The following is a 26,463-nucleotide window of genomic DNA, read 5'->3' on the forward strand; positions in this document are numbered from 1 at the left end:
CACTCAGAGAAGACACACTGGAGGGTTTGTCTGCTGAGGAGATATGTGTAGAACTTAAAAATAAGAAAGGTGCAAGCACTCCAGTGGAATTGTACTATAGCCCCCCCCCCACCCCCCCCCCCAATAGCCAGAGACAGATAGAGGAACAGAAAGCTGCCAAAGCAACAGGGTTATTATCTTTAACTTCCCCAATATTGACTGGGGCTTGCACAATGCCAAAGGCTTAGATGGGGCAGAATTTGTTAGATGTATACAAGAGGGTTTCTTGAAACAGTATGTTTCTCTCCTCAAGGACCGCAACACCGCCTTCAGGTCTGGCGACAGAGCCCTGTACAGCGCTGCTAGAGCCAACCTGAAGAAAGGCATCAGGGATGCCAAAGCGGCCCACAAGAGGAAGATAGAGGACCACTTTAACAACAACGATCCACGGCGGCTGTGGCAGGGCATCCAGCACATCACCAACTACAAGCCCAGCAACAGCACGACGGCCAACGGCGACGCCTCACTGGCAGAGGAGCTGAACTGCTTCTTTGCTCGCTTCGAGGCAGAACCAGAAGAGTTCGTCACCATTCTCCCACCAGCCCCTAACAACAACAACTACACCCTCACTGTGCGGGAGCATGAAGTGAGGCGGGTGCTCAGGGAGGTGAACCCAAGGAAGGCTGCCGGCCCGGATGGCGTGACAGGAAGGGTTCTGAAGGAATGTGCAGACCAGCTCTCCGAGGTCTTCACGAAAATCTTCAACCTGTCCCTGTCCAAATCCATCATCCCACCGTGCCTGAAGTCTGCCACAATCATCCCACTACCAAAAAAGCCTGTTATCAGCGGCCCTAATGACTACCGACCGGTCGCTCTCACACCAGTCATCATGAAGTGTTTCGAGAGGCTGGTCCAGCAGCACATCAAAGCCAGCCTCCCGCCCACCTTCGATTCACACCAGTTTGCCTACAGAGCAAATAGGTCCACTGAGGATGCCATCGCCACTGCTCTTCACACTGCACTGACCCACCTCGAACACCAGGGGAGCTATGTGAGGATGCTTTTCATTGACTTTAGCTCCGCCTTCAATGCCATCATCCCCAGCAGACTGGTCACCAAACTCATGGATTTAGGACTCTCCCAACCCATCTGCTTCTGGATCAAGGACTTTCTGTCTAACCGCCCCCAGACCGTCAGACTGGGCCATCACCTCTCCACCCCCATCACACTCAGCACCGGCTCCCCACAGGGCTGTGTGTTGAGCCCCCTCCTCTACACCCACGATTGTGCCCCCGCCCATTCCACCAACATCATCGTCAAGTTTGCGGACGACACGACTGTGGTTGGACGTATCTCAGGAGGAGATGAGACAGCCTACAGGGAGGAAGTCCAAAGACTGGCAGCGTGGTGTTCAGACAACAACCTCATCCTAAACACCACAAAAACAAAGGAAATTATCATAGACGTCCGTAAGAACAGTGCAGCCCCCAAACCCCTATTCATCAATGGGGAGTGTGTGGAAAGGGTCTCAGACTTCAGATTCCTGGGCACACAAATTAAGGAGGATCTCTCTTGGACTACAAACACCACCACAGCAGTCAAGAAGGCCCAGTAGCGACTCTACTTTCTGAGGATCCTCAGGAAAAACAACCTGGAGGAGAAGCTGCTGGTGTCCTTCTACCGCTGCTCCATCGAGAGTGTGCTGGCGTACTGTATAACCACATGGTATACCAGCTGCTCTGCAGCGGACAGGAGAGCCCTTCAAAGGGTCATCAACACCGCACAAAAAATCACTGGCTGCCCACTGCCCTCCCCGAAGGACATCTTCAGCTCTCGCTGCCTTGGCAGGGCAGCCAACATCCTGAAGGACCCTTCCCACCCTGGACACAACCTGTTCCACCTGCTGCCCTCTGGCAGACGGTACAGATCTTTCAAAACTCGCACAAACAGACTCAGAGACAGCTTCTACCCCATAGCCATACGTGAAATTAACAATGCAAAATAACAAATAACACTCACATTCAAATGAATGGTTCAGCTGCTATTGTTATTTATCTGTAATTTTTTTTAATATGTATATATTTTTACCTTTTCTTATATATTTAAAATTGCTCTTGTGAATCGCACCGTGGGATTGACTTTTAAATTTTGTTGTACCATGTGCAATGACAATAAAGAGATTCATTCATTCATTCATTCATGTTGTTAGTCCAATCCGAGAAGGGGCCATACTGGACCTTGTGTTAGAAACAAGCCTGGCCAGTTGACTGGTGTTACAGTGGAAGAGCATTTTGGGGATCACAACTCCAGAGGTTTTAAGATGGTTTTGAATAGGAATAAGTCTGGACCTTGCAGGAAGATACTAAATTGGAGTAAGGCAAATTATATTATTAAGCAGGAGCTCGGGAGGGTATTGGGAGTAGTTGTTATTGCTTAAGTCCACATCTAACATGTGGGAGTTGTTTAAAGGCCAATAGATTGAAGTTGAGGACCAGTGTAGTCCAGTAAGGAGGAAGGATAAAAATGGCAAAGTAAGGGAGCCTTGTATGGCCAAAGAGGTTGTACATGTAGTCAAAAATAAATATGAAGCATATGCAAGGTTTAAGAGGATGTTATCAGACAGGGCCATTGAGGAATATAAAGCAAGGAAGAAAAAACTCAAGCAGGCAATTTAAACGGGGCCACAAAATGGCATCAGCAAATTGGATTAAAGAAAATCCCAAGGCTTTTTGTGCTTACATTAAATATAAGAGAGTAACCAGGGAGAAGGTCAAGACCGCTCAAGGATAAAGGAGGGAATTTGTGCTTGGAGTCAGGGGATGTAGACAAGATACTAAAGTATTTTGCATCTATTTTCACCAAGGGGAAGGAATTGGAGGACAGTGAGATCAGTGTGGAGAACACTAATGTGCAAGGGCAGTTTGAAATTGTTGGGCCTCTGAAGAGCATTAAGATGGATGAATCCCTAGGGCCTAATGGTATCTGTCCCAGTTTATCGAGAGAGGCAAGAGACAAGACTGTGGAAGACTTGACAAAGATCCTTGCATCTTCTCTAAGCACTGGTGAGGTCCCAGAGGACTGGCGAGTGGCTAAAGTTGTTCCTTTATTTAAGGGGGGCGGGGGGTGGTCGAGAGAATCCAGAGAATTATAGGCCGCTGAGGCTTCCGAGGTAGGGAAGCTACTGGAGAGAATTCCTCGGGATAGGATTTGCTCTAATTTGGAAGAGAATGGGCTGATCAGGGACATTCAGCATGGCTTTACACGTGGCAGGTCGTGTTTTACTATATTGATCGAAGGTAAGGAGGTGCAAGTAGTCTACGTGGATCCTTATCCAGAAGATTACAATGCATAGGATTCACAGTGACATGGTTGTATCAATTCAGAAATGGCTTACTGATAAAAAAACAGTGGGTTGTAGTGGAAAGGCAATATTCAGTCTGTGATCTGTGGATTCCCACAAGGATCTGTGCTGGGATCTGTTGTTTGTGAAATATATAAATGAGGTGGATGTAGAAGTGGATGGGATGGTTAGTTAGCTAATGACACCAAGATTCCCAGGGACACGGACTGTGAGGAAGGATGTCAAATTATACAGTGAGATATAGACAGCTACAGAAATGGGTGGATAAATGACAGATGGAATTTTATCCATGCAGGTATGGCATGTTGCACTTTGAGAGAAAAAATGCAAGGGGAACATACAATTATTGTCAAGCCATAATTGATATACAAAGGGATTTTGGAGTCCAAATGCATAACTCACTGAAAATGACATTGATGTCATGAAATCATAAATACAGATTTATAGGACTTTGATTATGCAGCATTTTGAGTATTTTGAGTATTGCATGCAGTTCTGATCACCCCAATACAGGAACAATGTGGAAGCTTTGGAAAGGGGGGAGAGGAGGATTAGATTGGTAGACATAAGGAGTTTCAGATTCCAGTTTACATAAAAAAAAGACACATTGTGCTGGGGTAACTTAGCAGGTCAGGCAACATCTCTGGAAAACATGAACAGGTGATGTTTTGGGCCAGGACCCTTCAGACAGATTGTGGTGGGGGGAGGAGAAAGCTGAAAGAGAGCAGGACAAAGTCTGGCAAGTGATACAGGTTGGTGGTGGGGTGATTGGCAATGGTTGGACAAAGGCCAGAGATGAACAGGCAAAAAATGTGATAAGGATGGAGGACCACAAACTATTAAGCCAGATAAGGAATATAGGTGGAAGAGGAAAAGGGGAAATGGCTGCCCATCCAGGTGGGGCACATGGAAGGGGGAAGGGGGGTGGCAAAGGGGGTGAGGGAGGGGGGTAGGCTAGTTACCTAAACCTGGAGAATTCAATCTTTGAATCCTTTAAGGCTGCAAATTTCCCTAGCAGAATATGTGGTGCTGAGCCTGGATTATAGTGTCTTCACCACAAGGAGTGCTGGTCTGATTTGGATTATTTGCTCTGGAGCATCAGGTTGAGGAGAGACCTGATAGAAGTATTGAGATAAAAATTATGAGAGGCACAGATTGGGTAGACAGTCAGAACCTTTTTTCCAGGATGGAAATATCAGACACTAGAGGGCATGGCTTTAAGGTTTAGAGGAGTTTGCCACACAGATGGTGGTGAATGCCTGGATCCAAATTTGAATGTTTTATCATTATAATCTGTCCACATGCTCCGTCAAGACTCCACACAATCTTCGATGTTTTAATACACAGCCTCTTACTTTTGAGTCTTCCGTGAATACAAGCCTAGTCCGTCCAACCTTCCCTCATTAACATCCTGTCCATTCCTGGGAAGAGAAACAGTTAACATTTTAGATCAAAGATCCTCCATCAGAGCTGAGAGAGAAAGCAAATTACTCTAGTCAACATTGCATGATGACTTAATTCTCAAATCAATTAAATGGCAAGATGTTGGAATAATTATCTGCCTGTTCCTGATTAAAGATGACGGAAAAATGAGTTGGTATATGAACCTTTTTTGCCCTCGATTTTGTATTATAAATACAATTTTATTTACCTATTTTTATCCTCTCTTTCGATCCTGTTCATCACCAAACTATACATTGATTTTCTATATCATAATTAATTCTAATTTATAAAATTCCTGGTAAAACTCCATAATTATTGTGATTATAATTGTAATTTAATGATCAAGCAGCCTTACTGTTTTTGCTGTTCTTCCCAAACAAAAAGGCTGATGAAAAAGATCAAATACAGATAAGACTGAGAAAGTTGTCAGCAGTTGTTAATTAAGTGAATGGAGAGAGAGAGAGAGAGAGAGAGTCTCATTGCAGCAGTCTGCCTGAAATCTCTGAGCCAAACTGGCATCCTCCATGTAATGTGACACCAAACTTTGGAGTATCCCTGTCCCTCTTTTGGGCTCTTCATCCAGACTCAATACAAAATCATTTTTCTGTGAAACCTAGCAATTATTACCAGTATTGTTATCTAGAGGGAGAAAAATGGGTTCAAAAAACAATTGAAAACTTTCGCAATGGACAAACTGTCAAAAGACAGTAAACCATTTTTGAAAAGTTGGTGTATTTTACTGATAGCTGTCAAATTTGAACCTTGTTAATAAAACTGGTTAAGAACCAATCCAGTGATTTGATTATTTGAGTAATATTTCTTGAATGGTGGCAGAGTGTTTCTGCAGCAGTGAATCCACAGGGAACCTCTAGAACACCTTATTTGCACTCATTATTGCACATCATTATACAATCAGAAGGCAAATGTATTCACTTCTCCTACATCACACTGTTAATTAAGAGTGGGGCAGAATTCATCTAACCCACTCTCCAAAATGATCCACCGACATGTCCAACAATTTTCCTACTCATCCAAACCATCATCGTCATCAGGGATTTGCTGCTTACATTGTCAGCAAAAGCCTAGAGGCACAATATGAGCATGCGGTAGCTTCTCAGAGTAACTTCCCTTCCCAAACATCCTTTTCCCCGAGGGGTATTTTTCATATGATTACATCATTATTAAGGGGATACATGATGCCATAAATGGGTGGGGTAATGGCAATACAGAATCCTAATCAGTCCTTAAGCAATTAACAAGCAATATTGTAAGCAAACCATCCATAAACATTGTGTTCTTAAAATGTATCCCTTTGCTCACAATAGATTATGACAGAAACATTGTAACAAGATTAACTTAAAAGCAGTGTGATTTTAAACCATTTTATCTAATTGCCAGGAATTAAAATTTCATACAAGAACATAAAATGTGTGAAAAACTCAGCAGGTCAGACAGCACTTGTGGAAATGGAGAAAACATACCAGGTCAAAGATCCTTTGTCAGAACTGGGTAAGAAAAAAACATGTTAATTTTAAGCTGCTGAGAACACGTGAGGAATGAATAGGACAAAAGAAATACCAAGAGTCAAGTATTTTATTGTCATATGTTCCAAAATGGAACAATGCAATTCTTACTTGCAGCAGCACAACAGATACGGTATGTGAAGACTTCTGCTAAAATGAGGCTACCTTTCTTCACATTCCAAAACAACCACATTCCCACCACTCCCCTCCTCACAACACATTCCCAAGTAGCTATGGTAGATGCAAGTCCGTCCTTTAATATCTTCCCTTCCCATCATGCAGGGCTGCAACCCAGTTCCTCCTTTAGAAGCCACAATTCATTTGATCTCTTTCCAATCCCATATACTGTATTCAATATTCTCATTGGAGAAGATAAGTGCAGGTTGATGACCAATTTGCAGAGTGCCTGTGTTCAGTTTCCTGCCACTTTAGGTCTTTCAACCATTCCCATCTGATTTAACAGTCTGTCACCTCCCCCACTAATACAAAAAGGCCCAACATAAGCTTGAGGAATAGCCCCTCTTCTGGGCATGTTAAAGCCTTTCTAATTTCCTTACTTAACATGCTCATCAGTTCCTGAAACTCTTCCAGTGATACACCTGATCCCACCTATCCCATGCCTCCTTCTTATTCTTGACCAGAGCCTCAATTTCTATCAAGCTTCCAGATTGAACTCCATCTGCCATTTCACTGCCCAAATTTCTGTTTAATCTATATCCTGCTGTATTCTTTGACACTTTCTCACTATCCACAACACTGCCAATTCATGAGAGGTCTGCAAACTTATTTATAACACCACCTACATTATTGTCCAAATCATTTATATGTATCACATACAACAGAGGTCCTAGCATTGATCACTAGGGGACACCACAGGTCACTGACCTCCATTCAGAATAAATCCTCTTTACAAGTATTTTGAATACAATCTGCCAAGTCTCCATGTATTCCATATGCCGTTATCTTGTGGATCAATCGACCATGATAGACTTTCCTGAAAGCTGTATCTAAGTCCACATGGCCAACATCTATGATCCTACCATCAATCATCTTCACCATCTCCTAAAAATGTAACCAAGTTTGTAACACATGACCTCCCCTTCTCAAACCCATGATGAATATCACTGAGTGGCTTAAGAATTTCCAGATATGTGTGAATCCTATTCCTAAGAATCTTCGCCAGTAATTTCCCTATCACTGATGTGAAGCTCGCTGGCCTATAATAATCTGGTTTCCCCCTATTTCGCTTCTTAAACTAAAGACCAACAATGGCTGCTCTCCAGTCCTCTGCAAAGTCATTTATGGCTGGAGTGGATACATAGATCTCTGTCAAGGTGCCAGCATTTTTCTCTTTTGCCTCTTAGTAACCTGTGATGGATCTCATGTTGGTCCTGAATTTTAACTAACTAGCCTTTAAATTGCTCTTACATATCGTAAGTGAATTTGCCAAATAACAGCTGCTCCCAATCTACTCTCCCTGACTCTTGCCTAATGCAGTTGTAATTAAACTTTCACCAATTCAGCATTTTCCTCTGAGGTCCTCTTCTGTAACTATCTGGAAACTTATGGAGTTATGTACTGTTCACAAAGTGTTCTCCAACTGAAACTTCAATCACATGGCAGGCTATACAAGGTCTAGATGGACTCCTTCCCTGGCTGCACAGGATCTGCATATTTAGTTTAGTTTAATTTAGTGTAGTTTCATTTCATTTTTTCACACAGAGAGTTGAGAGTCTGTGGAATTGTCTGCCTCAGAGGGCGGTGGAGGCCGGTTCTCTGGATACTTTCAAGAGAGACCTTGATAGGGCTCATAAAGATAGTGGAGTCAGGGGATATGGGGAGAAGGCTGGAACGGGGTACTGATTGTGGATGATCAGCCATGATCACATTGAATGGCGGTGCTGGCTCGAAGGGCCAAATGGCCTACTCCTGCATCTATTGTCTATTGTCTATTGTCTATCTTGTTTAGTTTTGTTTCATTTAGTTTAGTTTGATGTGGAAACTGGCCCGATCGCCCACCGAGTCCGCATCAACCAGCCATCCCTGCACATTAACACAACCCTACACACACTAGGGACAATTTTACATTTGCAACCAGCCAATTAACCTAAAACCTGTAGCCACAAAATGCTGGAGTAACACAGCGGGACAGGTAGCATCTCTGAAGAGAAGGAATGGGGGACGCTTCGGGTCGAGACTCTTCTTCAGAATGAGAAAGAAGTGTCTCGACCTGAAACATCACTCATTTCTTCTATCCAGAGATGCTGCCTGTCTCGCTGAGTTACTCCACCATTTTGTGTTTCCCTTTGATTTAAACCAGCACCTGCAGTTCTTTCCTACACAAACCTAAAATCTGTACATCTTTGGAGTGTGGGAGGAAACAGAAGATCTCGGTGAAAACCCACCCAGGTCATGGGGAGAATGTATAAAATCCGTGCAGACAGACCCCTTAGTCAGGATCGAACCCTCGTCCCTGGTGCTGTAAGGCAGTATCTCTACCGCTACACCTCATATTGTGTCAAGAAATCCTCCTGGATGCACCTAACACAGTTTGCCCCATCTAAACCTCTGACTAAAGAAGTCCCAGTCAATATCGGAGAAATTGAAGTCACTTACCTAAAACAACCCTGTTGCTTTCACATCTTTCCATGCTCTGTTCCTCCATCTCACACTGGCTATTGGGAAGCCCATAGTAGAATACCATAATAGTGATTTTATGCTTGAGTTTTTTTTAACCTTTATAACCCAATCTCTATTACTTCCTCCTTAAGCGCATTCTCCCTGATCAGTAGCGCAACTCCCCTCACCTTTTTACAAACCTTTCTATTGCATATGATCATCCAAACCATGCGAAATTGAGATGCCAGTCCTACTTTTCTCTTTAATGGCCACAACATTGTGGAGGAACTGAGCTCTTTATGTACTCCGGTTTATTTGATGAGATGAAAGGTTCTCCTGATGTTAGTTAACAATCCTGTAAAAATGCTGCCACACAGACTACCTTTGCAAAAGTCTTACCCTCCATCATATTTCCCACCTCAGGTTACTCACCCAGCCAGCGTTTGTTTGACAAAGAGTGCAAAGCATTAATGCAGAATATTAAATGGAATTGGAAAGTCTCAATGATGTACTTCATTCTCAGTATGATTTTTGCATTTTGACAGATGCAAATCTTGTTAATATATTACTACAATCCAAGCAGATGTTTGCCCTGTTGTTTGTAATCTTCAAAATAATTAAATATAAAAGTGATTTCAAACTCTTTCATTTCTGGGCTTCAGTTTTAATGTAATTTAATCCAAGTCTAATCACTTATATTCCTCCAGTCACGTAATCTTCTGAACAGGATTTATTTTTATTTTTTTGTTCCAGTTAAAACTGAGTTTCTACAGAATCGTGTACTGAAAGGTTTTTCTATGTAAGGGAGAATGTATTAAAACACAGAAACTGCAGATCCGGGAAAATCCTTTGCCAGCTTTGGGGCATAACTTCAAATTCAATCTAAGCAACAGGTTTCAGCAAATGTATTTCTAAGCATAAGACCTAGGAGCAGAATTATGTTCTTCAACCCATCGAGAATGCTCTGCCGTTCATTCATGGCTGATCTATTTTACCCCTCAACCCCATTCTCTAGCCTTCTCCCCATAACTTTTGACACACTTACTAATCAAGAACCTGTCAATCTGTTTTAAAAATACCCAATGACTTGGCCTCCACTGCAGTCTGTGGGAATAAACTCCACAGATTCACCATCCTCCGGCGAAATAAATTCCTCTTCATCTCCATTCGACGTTCATATCCAGATATGTTCTTATATTCTGAAACTGTGTCCTCTGGTCCTAGATTCCCCCACTCCTGGAAACATCCTCTCCACGTCCTTTCATCATTAGGTAAGTTTCAATGAGATTCACTCATCCTTTTAAATTTTGGAATCCCAGACTTTTCAAATGCTCCTCATACGTTAACCTAATCATCCCCAGAAGGCATGAAGGCAAAAGCTCTCCTGCAGGTGGACTATAAGGATGTTACTCAATCTGCTTTTTGTTTCACTGTAGAGGAGTGGAAATTACTCATTTGTTGAATGCAGAGGCTGGTGGGTGGAAAATGAGGACCAAAGGAACTCTACCCTGCTCTATCCACCAAGAGAGGGAGTGAGTGCCGAGGTAAGGGAAACAGATGACGTGGTCAACTGAGCAATTTCGGTATTTTCTATGTTTATTTCATAGAGTGATACAGTGTGGGAACAGGCCCTTCGGCTCAACTTGTTCACACCGGCCAACATGTCCCAACTACACCAGTCTCACTGGCCAGCATTTTGTCCATATCCCTCCAAACCTGCCCTATCCATGTACCTGTCTAACTGCTTCTTAAATGTTGGGATAGTTCCTGGCTCAACTAGCTCCTCTGGCAGCTTGTTCCATACATCCACCACCCTGTGTGAAAAAGTTAACCCTCACATTCCTGTTAAATCTTTTCCCCTTCACCTTAAACCTATGTCCTCTGGTCCTCAAATTCAGAATATTCTCATTTATTACTGGGGAATTAAACAAAAAGGTAGGGAGTTTATGGTATACAGTTAATCATATAGGGCATTGGTATACTGTAGAAGATTACATTGGAAGAAGTGCAATTGAATCACTGCTTCTTCTGCAAAGACTGTATGGATCTCTGGAAGGTGGGAAGAGAAGAGGAAGAAAGGGGTGACATCAGGAAGTACCATCAGAGGGAGAGTGGTTGGTGGGGATGGAAGAGAAGATTAGACTTTAGACTTTATATTTAAAGATACAGCATGGGCACGGATCCTTCGGTCCACAAAGGACACACTGACCAGCCATTACCCCGTATGGTAGCATTTTCCTACACACTAGGGATAATTTACATTTTTTTTACTGACGCCAATTAACCTACAAACCTGTACGTCTTTGGAATGTGTGAGGAAACGAGGGCTCCCAGAGAAAACCCACTTAATCAAGTTCAAGTTCAAGTGAGTTTATTGTCATGTGTCCCTGTATAGGACAATGAAATTCTTGCTTTGCTTAAACACACAGAAAATAGTAGGCATTTACTACAAAACAGATAAATGTGTCCATATACCATGATATAAATATATACACACATGAATAAATAAACTGGTAGTGCAAATAACAGAAAGTGGTTGCTAATAATCAGAGTTTTGTCCGAGCCAGGTTTAATAGCCTGATGGCTGAGGGGAAGTAGCTATTCCTGAACCTGGTTGTTGCAGTCTTCAGGCTCCTGTACCTTCTACCTGAAGGTAGCAGGGAGATGAGTGTGTGGCCAGGATGGTGTGGGTCTTTGATGATACTGCCAGCGTTTTTGAGGCAGCGACTGCGATAAATCCCCTCGATGGAAGGAAGGTCAGAGCCGATGATGGACTGGGCAGTGTTTACTACTTTTTGTAGTCTTTTCCTCTCCAGGGCGCTCAAATTGCCAAACCAAGCCACGATGCAACCGGTCAGCATGCTCTCGACTGTGCACCTGTAGAAGTTAGAGAGAGTCTTCCTTGACAATCCGACTCTCCGTAATCTTCTCAGGAAGTAGAGGCGCTGATGAGCTTTTTTGATAATTGTGTTAGTGTTCTCGGACCAGGAAAGATCTTCAGAGGTGTGCACCCCCAGGAATTTGAAGTTCTTGACCCTTTCAACCATCGACCCGTTGATATAAATGGGGCTGTGGGTCCCCCTCCTACTCCTTCCAAAGTCCACAATCAGTTCCTTGGTTTTGCTGGTGTTCAGGGCCAGGTTATTGCGCTGGCACCATATGGACAGTTGCTCGATCTCTCTTCTGTACTCTGACTCATCCCCATCAGTGATACGCCCCACAATAGTGGTGTCGTCAGCGAACTTGATGATGGAGTTCGCACTGTGGTTCGCTACGCAGTCATGGGTATAGAGTGAGTACAGCAGGGGGCTGAGCACGCAGCCTTGAGGTGCTCCCGTGCTGATTGTTATTGAGGCTGACACATTTCCACCAATACGAACAGACTGTGGTCTGTGGACGAGGAAGTCGAGGATCCAGTTGCAGAGGGATGCGCAGAGACCCAGTTCTGCGAGTTTGGTAACCAGTTTGGAGGGGATGATTGTGTTAAATGCCGAGCTGTAATCAATGAATAACAGCCTGACATATGAGTTTTTGTTGTCCAAGTGGTCCAGTGCGGAGTGGAGGGCCAGCGAGATCGCATCCACCGTTGATCTGTTGTGGCGGTACGCGAACTGCAGTGGGTCCAGGTTTTTGTCGATGTAGGAGTTGATTTGCTCCATGATCAACCTCTCAAAGCAGTTCATCACCACCGGCGTTAGTGCCACTGGTCGATAGTCATTGAGGCACGTCACCTTACTCTTCTTGGGCACCGGTATAATTGATGCCCTTTTAAAGCAGGTGGGGACCTCAGACCTCAGAAGTGAGAGGTTGAAAATGTCTGTAAAAACTCCCGCCAGTTGGTCCGCTCAGGTTTTTAGAACACGGCCGGGTATACCATCAGGTCCAGGTGCTTTTCGGGGGTTCACCCCTCTGAAGGATTTCCTGACATCGGCCTCTGTGACTGAGACTGAAATGCCATCACAGCGAATGGGGGATCGGGAAGGCACATCAGTATTCTCCCTATCAAAGCGTGCGTAAAACGCATTGAGCTCGTCAGGGAGTGATGTTACACCGGCATTCGAGCTGCCTCCTGGTTTTGCCTTGTAGGAGGTGATTGCATTCAGACCCTGCCACAGCTGCCGAGCATCTGTCTCGTCCTCCAGTTTGGAGCAGAGGTCCCTTTTGGCCTTTTTGATGGCCTTACCAAGGTCGTATCTGGTCTTCATGTAGGCCACTGTATCATTGGATGTGAATGCCCTGTGTCTGGACTTCAGGAGAGTGCGGATCTCAAAGTTCATCCAAGGTTTCTGATTGGGAAACACTCGGAAGGTTTTTGTAGGGATGCAGTCCTCACACAGAAAATGTACATACAGACAGCACCAGTAGTCAGGGTCGAACCCAGGTCTCTGGCGCTGTAAGGCAGCAACCCTATCATTGCACCACTGTACCTCAGATCTGGGAGTCGCAAAGGCAATAGATAGACAAGGCAGTTAGTGTTGGAATGGTGTTGAACTTGGTAGAAATTACTCAGATGATGTGTTGAATGCAAGGGAGGAGCGGGCACAGAGATAGACCGGGAAAGAACAGGCACTGTGACTGGAGGATCAGCTAGCTCAGGTGAAGGATAAGGTGCACCTCTTTGAAACTTCTTTAGCAAGAAGTGTAGGAGATAATTAGGATCTGATTGCTCAAGATGTGCTGTGGAAAACTAGGGTGCTTCAGGTTCATGATCCAATGAGAAAATGTTTGAAATATGAGGGGTAGTCTGCAGGCCCAGTGATCAGATGTATGAGAGCCACTTGTTACAGGTGTATCCTGTAACCTAACTGCAATATACAGCAATGAGAAAGATGCTGAAAATAATAAGCATTACTTTTACAACTGGGACTCAGCCTTGCATAACATTTTGATATTTTGTTCTCTATAAATGTACTAGACCAAGTGCAGACCCGTTGGGTCTGTTCCCCCAACGTGCGGTTGTGGGGGGGGGGGGGGGGAGGCGGCATGCAGCGTCACACACTAACTATTCCCCCACCCCCCCCCCCCCGCACTCACGCTAATTACCCCCCTTGATATTATATAAATATTATTAATTTGCTCCTTTTACCCCATAACCACCCTATCTACTGACGCTTAGCCCCCAACTTGCAGTCACATCTAGAGAGGGGGGGGGGGGCGGGTGTAGAGAGTGAGGGCAGAGAGAGAGAGAGAGGGGAGGAAAGAGAGAGGGTGAGAGTGAGGGGGAGAGAGAGGGGGTGCTGAGAGGGGGGTGAGGGGGAGAGGTGGGGAGCAGAGAGGGGGAGGGAGGGGGGAGGGTGGAGGGAAGAGGGTAGGGGGTGTGGAGGGGAGGGGGTTTAGGGGAGGGAGGGTGGGGGAGGGGAGGAGGCGAGAGAGAGAGGGGGAGAGGAGAGGAGAGGGGGGAGAGGAGAGGGGGGAGAGGAGAGGGGGGGAAGAGGAGGGGGGGAAGTGGAGGGGGGAAGTGGAGGGGGGAAGAGGAGGGGGGAAGAGGAGGGGGGTAAGAGGAGAGGGGGAGAAGGGGAGGGGGGAAGAGGAGGGGGGGAAGAGGAGGGGGGGAAGAGGAGGGGGGGAAGAGGAGGGGGGAAGAGGAGGGGGGGGAAGAGGAGGGGGGGAAGAGGAGGGGGGGAAGAGGAGGGGGGGAAGAGGAGGGGGGGGAAGAGGAGAGGGGGGGGAAGAGGAGAGGGGGGAAGAGGAGAGGGGGGTAGAGGACAGGGGGAGAGAGGAGGGGGGGGAGAGGAGAGGGGGGGAAGAGGAGAGGGGGGAAGAGGAGAGGGGGGGGGAGAGGAGAGGGGGGAGAGGAGAGGGGGGGGGAAGAGGAGGGGGGTAGAGAGGAGAGAGGAGAGATGGGGGAGAGAGGAGAGATGGGGAGAGAGGAGAGGGGGAGAGAGGAGGAGAGGGGGGAGAGAGGAGGGGGGGGGGGAGAGAGGAGGGGGGGGGGGGAGAGAGAGAGAACCCAAACCCCCCAAACAACCATTTGCAGGCAGTGCTTTTTTCCTTCAAACTAACCATAACCATATTTTCATTTTCAAACCAAATTAAGGGTGCTTACTCACAGCTGTGTAGACATTTGTTCAGTCATTCAGAGCTCAGACCTCCATGTTGTAGAGACTGATTGGGGCACACCACTTCCTGGTTTTATAGTCCCTCCCCCATCCCACCAGCAGGAGCAGCAGAGAGAATGGGGAATTTTGTGAAATCATTAATATCTCTGTCATATTTCATCGACAGGAAAAATCCTCGGCACACATGCGGCGGAGGGGGGCTCTGAGCAAGGTGGCCAAAAATGACAGCCGTAGGTGGCGGCGTTCTCTCGGAAATCGCAGCACAGATCGCCAAAATCGGTCAAGAACAGAGTTTTACTAATATAGCTAGATAGATAGATGGTAACAGGCTGGAATTGAAATGCTGCCATCTTCCACATCACTAGCTTTACCTTTGCCTGAGTTGAGGAACTTTCATAGTCCAGTGAGTAAAGGGTGAAGTTGGCGACTCGTTGTGGCAGACAGAGCAAAACAACAGCCTCGAGCTAATCTGTTGCAGCCCAAAGGAAGTGCCTTACACTCATGTGAATTAAATTCCTTTGGCAATTCCTCACCCCACTTCCTCGCTGAGCAAGATCTCAGAATGAGGCATGAAACAATATTTAAATAAACTATTTTATCCATTTGCTGCAGGAACATAATCTTCAACAACTGTAGTATCTGGTGGAATTCTCAGAAGACACTGGGTTAATTTGAATATACGTGTAGATTTTGCAAATCAAATTTACATTAAATATTAGTATATAATGAATTTGTATTTACTGAATTAGTATTTAATGAAGATGAATAACCATCTTCACTAGCTACGATATCAGCTACATTACTGTCATATTACTGCACTTACTAAGCATGCCATATATATTCTCGTCCAAATCATTGATATGGATGACAAAATGCAATAGCCCAGGATCAATTCCTAAACACATCACTAGGCTGAATACCGTGCTAATTGTGCTCCTGATTTACAGCACGTAAAATTGCAGTATATGTAATGGATTTGTAAAGGTTTAAAAACATTAGGAATTTAATGCCCTTAATTGGATTTGCGTCCTGTTGGCACTGCCAAGAAACAAACTGCAACTCAAATGATCAATTCTAGATAAGCACGCCGCTGATCCAAACATAGAATTTTATCATTAATGGACCACATCCTGTTCATTGCCATTGTAGAGCTCTAAATCCAAGCATGGCGCATAGATCTAGAGCCCTGAAAGACACACAAAGCACTCATGTATGGATCTAATACTTATCCTGTTAAGTAGTCAAGCAACTGCCTGATATTCCCACCAGAAAGTACTTCATTATATTTTGTGTGCAACCTATCTTCCTATGATGTGCTTTTGTATCTGATTTGGATTTTTCCACAAATAATTACGTCACAAACTTTGTTTCAAAAACAAAATATTTTTTCCCCAAGTTTTCTCTCCTTTATCTTCTGAAGATATGAACTCCCCACAATCTCCCAGGTATTTCTCTTTTTTCTGCTCCTCTCCGGGAGATATGTTCCCCACAATAAACAGACATTGCTTTGAACTTTCACATTGAAGGAATTGATGCATGGAATTGTTAGAATAGATCTGAATCAGCATTTCCTCTCCAAGACCTTTTGTAGATGGCAGCATTCAAAAAAAAAAATGCTTGCCATAAATGAAATTCCTTTCAGTGTGCAAGAAATGTGGGCTATAAATTTAATCGAATGGTCATGCTAAACAGGTGATATATCGATTTACTATTATACACAATGCAGTTGGTGGAAAAGAATCGTAGGTTAAGCTCATAATAAGTTGCAGATAAAAAACCTAGTTGTTTTGTGGTAACACCAAGGTGAATTTCTGCCCATCATTACTTTTGTAATGGCCTGAATGTCATCAGTTAATTTTAATAGAGTATTGTATTTTTTTGATGAAGGGAATTATACAAAAGTGTGGAAAGAGGGCACCAAAGGTTCAACTGGATGCAATCTGGCTATCCAGTTTGTCAAAAGAGTCTTGGAGGCTGAGTTTTGTGCATAGTTTCCAACCCATTATTCTCAATGCTGGGGAGACAACAGGCTATATTAACATTACATGGAGAGATAGGTTTATCAAAGTGTTTTTACAGTAAAGGAGACTTTGGGGAAGAGTGATCATAATGCATAACAATTCTTATTATGTTTGAGAGAAAATGATTACATCAGAAAGTCATCCTAAATTTAAACAAAACAATTGAGGTTTGTGTAGATTGAGATAGATGTTTGTAAGTCAAAAAGGATGACCACATAATTGTTAAAGGCAGAGAAAATAGAACATAACAGGAAGTTTGTAAAAATAGTTTGTTTATAGAAGGAAATAATTAGCAAAGATAAACATTGGAACGATGGAGGCAGAGCCAGGAAATATTATAATGGGGAATAATTTATGTCCGTGATATTAAATCTTCAAAGTTCTTATTGAGTTCTAGGACCAAGAAGTGTTCTGGCAATTATAGGGAGTCAAATATATAAAGAGTGAGAAATTTAATAAAATAATAATTAATAAAGAAAACATAAATATGGTAGTCAAAGGGACTTAAACCTGACAAATCTGTACCTAATGACTAGAAGTTTCAAAAGTCTGCCTGTAGCAGCAGCAGCAGCAGAGATACTGGTTTTGATCTTCCAGAGTTCCCTACATTCTAATATAGATCAGGCAGATTGGCAAGCATTAAACACAATGCATTTATTAATAGAAATGGGGAGTGAAAAAGCTATTGCATGACATTAGATGGAGTGGAATTCTTGCATCCATTAATGTGGTAAAAAAAAGTGAGGTTGAAAATCACAAATGAAAAGGCAGATTTTATGAACGGGAAATTACATGCATCAAATCTGTTAGTTTTTAGAGGGTGCAACTAACATGTTGCGTCAGAGGGAAAACTGTGATCAGATTCAATAAAAATGCCACCCAAAGACTCTTACCAAAGATTACAACTCTTGGTTTTGGAGATAATATATTAAGTTGGATTAATAGTTTTAAAGGAGTGCAGTAATAAATGGGCCATTTTCAGTTGGCAATGGAGTGCTTCAAAAACATTGGATTTAGTTGAGGGCTCAAGTAAAATATCTGTTTACAGTAGAATGGAAAATAATCCGTGAAGAGGATGCGCAGAGGATGCAACAGGAAATAAAATAGGGACATGTTTCAGGGTGCAATGTTGTGCTATTGCTCCATTTGTGATGTAGAAAGTGTGTAATATCCTGGCTGTCAAGAAGAATAGAAAATGGAATATTTTAAATGAGCTGAAAGATTTAAGATTGTTGGTTTGTAAAAGAATTTGGGAGTTTCTATACACAAATCGCAGTAGTTAGCATGTTGGCAGAATGACCAATTGAGAAATCAAAGGCCATTTAACTTTTTTTATTGCAAAGGCATTGGAAAGTAATTGCAAGGACATTTTACTGCATTTATATAGAACTCTGTGGAAACTTTACATGGTGTTTGTTAGGTATGTGATAATTAGCATATGTAAATAGTGTCTTGTGATATCTTGTGCAAGTACGCATGTGCACAGAACACTCAAGGTGGCGTCCTGCAATAAAGAAGCTTGTAAGATTACTCCCGTGTGCGAGCCTTATTGAAGTCTGTTCCAAGCATCCAAATACACAACAATTGGCAACGAGGATAAAAGAACGAAGATAAGAACAAGGCCAGCTAAGAAAAACGAACAAGTTAAAAATAGAAGTGTATTTTGGAAACAAAGTGGAACAGCACCAAGGTCAAATGGTTTTGAATTGGCGCCAAAAGAAAAAAAAGGTAGGAACGGGAAGCAATAGCTCAGGGAAGAGCTAGGAAAACAAGCAGGGGCAGTAAGGGTCACCAAGCACGGTATCAGCTTACCTGGAAGTATCCAGGGCTGTGCAGCCCACAGCCAAGCCCAAGCAGCAGCCACAGACGTCGGGTGAGGGCCTAGTACCGTGAAGGCCACGGACAGGTCCAGAGAGCCACCGACAAAAGAGGACCGTGTAGCCCACGGCCAGCCCCAGTAGCAGCCACAGACGTCAGGTGAGGGCCTCGTACCGTGTAAACCACGGACAGGTCCAGAGAGCCACCGACAGAGGCTGAGTCTTCAGCCCAACCAGGAACAGTCAACCCGGTGGGAGGGAGAAAGTAAAGAAAGCTCGGTCGGGAGCAGAGCCAGCCCGACTTTGAGCAGAAAAGTGGACAGGCCCGCGAGAGAAGCGGAGAAAAGCCGAGAAGCCCGGTCGCAGGGGACGGCCGAGAGCGGGGAAAGCCCGGACGTGAAAGGAAGTCCGACCCCGAGCGAAGAGTGGGTCCGCGCGAGAGAAGCAGGACACAGCACTCAAGCACTACAGCCTGGTCGGGAGCAGAATCAGCCCGGTTGAGGGAGTGAAGCAGAGAAAGCCCGGTCGTGGGAGACGGCCGAGAGTGGAGAAAGCTGAGAAAGCTGAGAGGCACAGTCCCGACGCTTGAAGCAGCGGGGACCAGCAGCAGAAAGGCAACAGCAACGGCCGAGCCAGCAGCAGCATCGGAGGCCCGGAGTGGCTAGCGGTGTTTAGAAGTAACAGTGAAGCCCCGGGGGTGAGCCAGCTAAAGCAGCAGTGGAAGTCCGGTGAGGCCAACAGCAAAAGTACCAGTGGGGACAGCTCGAGAGGTCGAGGATGCACCAGAGTCCACAGCAAAGATACAAGAGTATCTTTGGTCCACAGGCCGCAAGCTGGAGCAGTGAAATCCTTCACAATAAAACTGTAATGCATTGTCACAGTAAAAACAGGACTGTTGGATGTGTAATGCATTGGACTGTTATGAATAATTTAAGTAAATCTATGTGCATAGGAAGAATATGTTTAAAATGTTCTAGTTGCTATTAACAGGAAATGTGGGTTAATAGTATAAATCTATTATTATAAGATTAAGTAAGAGACAGTGATTGTTGCTAAAAGCTAATTAATACAGAACTGTGTTATCCAGGGCAAAAGTCAGTGTTTTGGCTGTACAGGAGATATGTGTTTTCTTATCTTGAGGTAGTCTGTGTTTTGTCTGTACAGGAGCACCCGATTAGGGCACCTGGATAGCAACGGGTAGCATGGCTATTCAATGGATAGGAAAGTGGCCCCAGTTAGATTCTGGTTGCAATGTTGAGAAATGGACTGAAGTCTTGGAGGCTTCGTTCATTTCCAATGATATCACTACAGAGGAGAAGAAGAGAGCATGGTTCATATTAGGCTTAGGAGTATGTAAGCAGCATACTGTGGTTACCGATTACGGGTACGCTACAAAGCTGTGCATCAAGCAGTCATTTTGATCCAGAGATGGTGCAAAGCATGCAAAATAGTGCATTCCCAGCTTGTGCAATATCAGTCAATGAGGATGCAACTATTACCATTCAGGCTGCCTACAAGAGTATAATGGTTAGGCAGTGGGTTAAGCAAAAGAGAGCTACTGTAAAAGTGCAGTCAGTACTCCGTAGGAGTTTTGTATCGGAAAGACTTAAAAAGACAAATAAAGACACTAATTACATATGCTAATTATCACATACCTAACACTCCTCCCCCTTTAACTTGCAGGCAGGTAACACCATTTCTATTACATACCTAACACTTGTTGCGTATGTAATAGAAATGGTGATACCTGCCTCCAAGTTAAAGGGGGAGGAGTGTTATGTATATAATAGAAATGGTATTACCTGCCTCCAAGTTAAAGGGGGGGGAATGTTACGTATGTGATAATTAGCATATGTAATTAGTGTCTTGTGATATCTTGTGCAAGTATGCATGTGCACGGAACTCAAGGTGGCGTCCTGCAATAAAGAAGCTTGTAAGATTACTCCCATGTGCGAGCCTTATTGAAGTCTGTTCCAAGCATCCAAATACACAACAGTGTTCAATCTATCTTATTTTCCTCTAGGAAAAGATATATGCTTACTTTGTAAAAGTGGTACAAAGATTGGGTTTCGACCCGAAACTTTGCCTATTTCCTTCGCTCCATAGATGCTGCCTCATCTGCTGAGTTTCTCCAGCATTTTTGTCTACAAAGATTCACTTATTTGTTTCATAGATTTAATGTCACAGAAGGGAACCATTTGGCTCTGTATAACCATTATCAGGAAAAGAACTGATTAGACTGATCCCACTTTCTAGCTGCCAGTTATGACTGTAGAAACAGACACTTTCAATTCAATTCAATTCAATTCAATTCAAAGCACTTTATTCATCCCCAAGGGGCAATTAAAAGGGCGCATTACAGTAGCTTTTTAAAAAAGAAAGGGACACAATCAACGAAGAGACAAACATTCAAAGCTACTCTCTGCACCAACCGGTCGACCGCACGAGCAGTGACCCGGCAAGGATTGGGTTGTCAGCAGCGATACAATAATAAAGAACACACAAAATGTAACACAAATATCCACCACAGCATTCATCACTGTGGTCGAAGGCACAACTATTTGGCCAGTCCTCCTCCATTTCCCCCCGTGGACAGGACCAGAGTCCAGAGTCAGTCCAGGATCGGCTCTTCCTCACCGGAGACCGCAGCTTTAGATTGTTGTAGGCCGCAGGCCGGCGGTCAAGATTTATAGTCCCCGCCGCAGCCAGAAGCACCGTAGATTGCAGGGCCAGCGGTCGAAGCTCCCCTCCAGGGGTGATGGTAAGTCCATGCCGGCCCCGCGGTAGAAGTTGGCCGCGGGCCGGCAGTGATGGCTTCTTCTTCCCCCGGGTCCCCCACGAGGCTGTAGACGCCGCACCAGCTGGAGGTCTGCAGACCGCGGCTTCAGGCTGCGACTTCTGGCTGCCGGCTGACCCGGGCCAGCGAAACGGAGCGCTCCCATCCAGCGAGCCCCAGCGAGGGTTCACCCGCTCCACGCTGAGAGTCCACGCTGCGCCCGCCGCTGAAGCCCCGGGCACATCTCCGGGAAAGGCCGCGCCGATCCTTGATGTAAGGCCACGGGGGAGGCGACCTGGAAAATGTCCCTCCATGGAGGAGGCGACCAAAGCGGTTTCCCCCTAACTCCCCCACACCACCCCCCACACAAGACACACAAAGAAAAATTAAATACACACTTTAAAACATACTAAAAAATATAAAAAAGTTGAAAAAACTGACGCACTGCTGACATGGCTGCTGCCAGAACAGCGCCCCCGGAGTAACACCATGTTTGACCCATCATGGCTGTGCGATACACAATACCAAATTGAGACTAAAAGTCTAATTTTGGTATTGACTTTAGAGATGAGATGAAAGGGCACCCTTACGAACATACATTTAATGTCACAGAAGGGAACCTTTTGACCTGTTACAATCACAACATTTTATTCCACTTTCACCTAGGAAAATATATGCATATCCATGGTGACTCCATGGTGGAAAATAAATTCAAGTAATAATAAAACAGGAGAGACTGCAGATGCTGGAATCTGGAACAAAAAAACAAACTGCTGGAGGAACTCATCGGTCGAGCAGCATGTACGGAGGCAAAGGAATAGTCAGCATGTTGGGCTGAGATCCTACATCAAGAGTAGAAGGGGATGGTGGTCTGCATATAGAAATGAGAGGGGGGGGGGGGGGAGGGATGAGACTGAATGGTAGGCAATAGGTGAACCAGGAGAGATGGGGGATGATGGGGACAGGTGGTGCCAGGTGAGAGTGTGAGAGGGGTGAGTTTTGAGACAGAGGCTGGTGGGTGAAACATGGAAAAATATAAGGGGGGAGAAAGGCAGATATAAACAAAGATGATAGAGCAGAGATATAACTGGTTGTAGGGAGGTGTGAATTGAAGTAGAAACAGAGACTGGAATAAATAATAAATGTAACCAGATAAGATAGGGGAGAGGAAAGATAGGGCAAAACCCAGGTGGATAGTGCATGTGAGCAATGGGCAGATGGAACTATGTGGGGGAGGGTAAGGGAGATAGAACACAGATGGACCAGTAGAAATGGGAACGGAACACAGGGGCAGTAAGTTACCCGAAATTCAATGTTCATACCATTGGACTTATGACTTAATTCAGAAGGCTGTGAATCTTCATTTTTCTACACCAGAAAGCTCTAGGGCCATTCAAAATTCATATCAATAAATATTTAACCACCAAAGGAATTGATAGAGAAAATTAAGCAGAAGTGAAGTAGGTACAAATGTTCAACTGTGGCAGAATGGAGCAGTGTTGAGTGGAGCCTTCCTTTAAAGGTTTATAATGAGGTTATTTATAATGAGGTTACATAATGGCAGTAACTGAGCATCATTACTACGGTGCCTATTAAAATCTAATGTTGCAATGATTTATTACATTGTCCAAGAAATCAATTTCATTTAATAAAGAGCAGCCAGTGTAATCTTTTCATCAAACTTTTTGCAAATCCTAGTGGTGATTGGCATGGGTCATTATTCTGGTGCAAACTGAACACAGGTGTCACTTCTTGCAAAAAATTGTTAATAGCTTTAATATGCTTTCATAAATTTATACAAAGAACTTCAACATTTTATGGATGTGAATCTCCAGACATATAAAGCAATAATTATTGTCTTTAGGGTTTACTACAATTAGTGTTTAATCTTATAATATTGAGTAATCTTATACTTTTCAAAACAGCACATTTGCACCCTGAATGATGTTATTCGATCTCAGTTGTAAATCTTAAATGTTGGTTGAAAGCGTGCTACACAGCATGGATAACTATGGAAAGACCATTTCATCCCAGAAAAAAATGTCCCTTTGTGATTGATCACTGCCATACTCATTGAACACTGTTTTATCTTTTGCAGTATCTTCCTCCATCTTCACGGTCTCCAAATCCTGGGTTGTATGGCCATTTACTTTTTCAATGGGAAAGTATCTAGAATCCATCTAGTTGGTGATTCCTTTAGCTGATCAAATCTCTTCAATTACATTGCGCTGTTAATTGGCATCGAGCAAGTGAGGGGAAAGTTACCATGCGTGCACTTTCTGCTCAATGTTCAGTGAAGTTGTTCAACTTTGTATAATGATTCAAGTTCAAGTGAGTTTATTGTCATGTGTTCCTGTATAGGACAATGAAATTCTTGCTTTGCTTAAGCACACAGAAAATAGTAGGCATTTACTACAAAACAGATAAATGTGTCCATATACCATGATATAAATATATACACACATGAATAAATAAACTGGTAGTGCAAATAACAGAAAGTGGTTGCTAATAATCAGAGTTTTGTCCGAGCCAGGTTTAATAGCCTGATGGCTGAGGGGAAGTAGCTATTCCTGAACCTGGTTGTTGCAGTCTTCAGGCTCCTGTACCTTCTACCTGAAGGTAGCAGGGAGATGAGTGTGTGGCCAGGATGGTGTGGGTCCTTGATGATACTGCCAGCCTTTTTGAGGCAGCGACTGCGATAAATCCCCTCGATGGAAGGAAGGTCAGAGCCGATGATGGACTGGGCAGTGTTTACTACTTTTTGTAGTCTTTTCCTCTCCAGGGCACTCAAATTGCCGAACCAAGCCACGATGCAACCGGTCAGCATGCTCTCGACTGTGCACCTGTAGAAGTTAGAGAGAGTCTTCCTTGACAATCCGACTCTCCGTAATCTTCTCAGGAAGTAGAGGTGCTGATGAGCTTTTTTGATAATTGCGTTAGTGTTCTCGGACCAGGAAAGATCTTCAGAGATGTGCACGCCCAGGAATTTGAAGTTCTTGACCCTTTCAACCATCGACCCGTTGAAATAAATGGGGCTGTTCCATAGTTATCCATGCTGTGTAGCACGCTTTCAACCAACATTTAAGATTTACGACTGAGATCGAATAACATCATTCAGGGTGCAAATGTGCTGTTTTGATTTCAAATTGGTGATAGCAAGTCAACTGTCCATTCAATTTCATGTAATTTTGAATAGATATGCAATAGCTGATTTGCTATTACTTATGTTAGTGCACATTGTCAAAATCTATCCAGTCTTCAGGAGATGGAAGAGGTGTGATTGATAAGAAATATAAAACAAATAAGAAATATCTGGAAAAGCACAGCAGGCCACACAGCATCTGTGGACGGAGAAACTATGGTTGTTTCAGACATAAATCTATATACGAAGATTGAGATTTAATGAATTCTAAGCAAGTGTAGAGAAAGAAACAGGAGAAACCTAGAATAAGACAATAAGCAACAAATTGGCAGAGTAGAAGACAAGAGAGTGTGATTCACTTCTGAATGTGATTAATTTCTGCAAGGGCAGCACGGTGATACAGCAAGGGAGTTGCTTGCCTTACAGCGCCAGAGACTCGGGTTCGATCCCGACTACGGCTGCTGTCTCTACGGAGTTTGTACGTTCACCCTGTGACCTCATGGGTTTTCTCTGGGTGTTCCCGTTTCCTCCCTCACTCCAAAGACATACAGGTTTGTAGGTTCATTGGCTTCTGCAAGTTGTAAATAGCCCCTGGTGTTAAGGATAGTGCTGGAGAGTGGGGTAATCGCTGGTTGGCACCAACTCAGTGGGACGAAGGGCCTGTTTCCATACTATATCTAAGTCTAAAGTAAAGTTTTTAGTCCAAAGTAAAAGTCTACAGAGATAATAACAGAACGAGGAAAAATAGGTCCTGAAGAGCTGGTAACACCAACAGAAGTGTATTATGTCCAAAAAGATACGAGTGTGAGATATGACTAGAAGGTACTGAAATGATCACAATGTCAAGAGGATTGCCTAACCAAATAATAAGGGGCAGATCCTTAAAATTCATCTGGGACAATCAAGGAAGCTAAAGATCAATCACAATGGGATGCAGAATTAAAATGATCAGAAGGTCAGGGTTACACTTACAAAATGACTCAAAGAATTCAGCAAATAAACAAATTGGTCAACACTTTGTCTTTCCAATGTAAAGTCCACCATTTCCTTTACTTATTTAAAATTTGTTAATGTCTTCCTGTTTAGGTTTTTAAAAATCATTGGCCCACATTACTCTCTGTTTCTAACTCCAAATGCCCCTGATCTGCAGAGCAGGTTCATCCTGTTCTGTTTTTATTTCTGATCATTTTCTTTTTGAAGAAAACAAAATAGGGTTGAAAATTCACAATCCAAATACAACCTACCTCTTCATTTTGAAAATTATGTAAAAGCTATGGAAAGAAAAGACGATTGACAGTCTCAGGGGAGTTTGTTTGAGCAGGAACACAAGCTGAATAACATGCTCCATGCTGTTCTTCTTTACAACGAGAGAAAGAAAGGATGTATCCACGGATAAAGCAAACTTGTAACAACTGAGTCGAGTAATGTCTAAATTGCTTGCCTTTGCAACGTGAAATGTTCAGCATGGGACTTCAAAGCATCACCCACCTGGTAAGGACTAGGTTTCTCTGCTCCGTGCACCTTCATAACATTCAACACTTGAGATAACTTCGTGGCCAATCAGTATACAGACCTGCATACATCGAGATAGGAATGGAACCCACATGAAGAAAGTGCAAACTTTCAGACTGTACTGGAGGTCAGGATTGAACCTGAGTCTTTGGAGCACAGATAGCTGCTCTACTAGCTGTTCCACTGTGCCACGTGGAGGATACATTCAAAC

The 26,463-nt window shown here is 43.8% G+C and overlaps 1 long non-coding RNA gene across 1 annotated transcript; it reads left to right on the top strand.

Moving 5' to 3' along the window:
• Positions 1-15,558: 15,558 nt before the first annotated feature.
• Positions 15,559-24,872, top strand: LOC116974852. The gene is made up of 3 exons (XR_004412463.1): positions 15,559-15,702; positions 17,173-17,178; positions 24,861-24,872. It is a non-coding gene; the product is annotated as an uncharacterized LOC116974852 (long non-coding RNA).
• Positions 24,873-26,463: the final 1,591 nt, after the last annotated feature.

Source organism: Amblyraja radiata, chromosome 7, assembly GCF_010909765.2.
Source record: "Amblyraja radiata isolate CabotCenter1 chromosome 7, sAmbRad1.1.pri, whole genome shotgun sequence".
NCBI lineage: Eukaryota > Metazoa > Chordata > Chondrichthyes > Rajiformes > Rajidae > Amblyraja > Amblyraja radiata.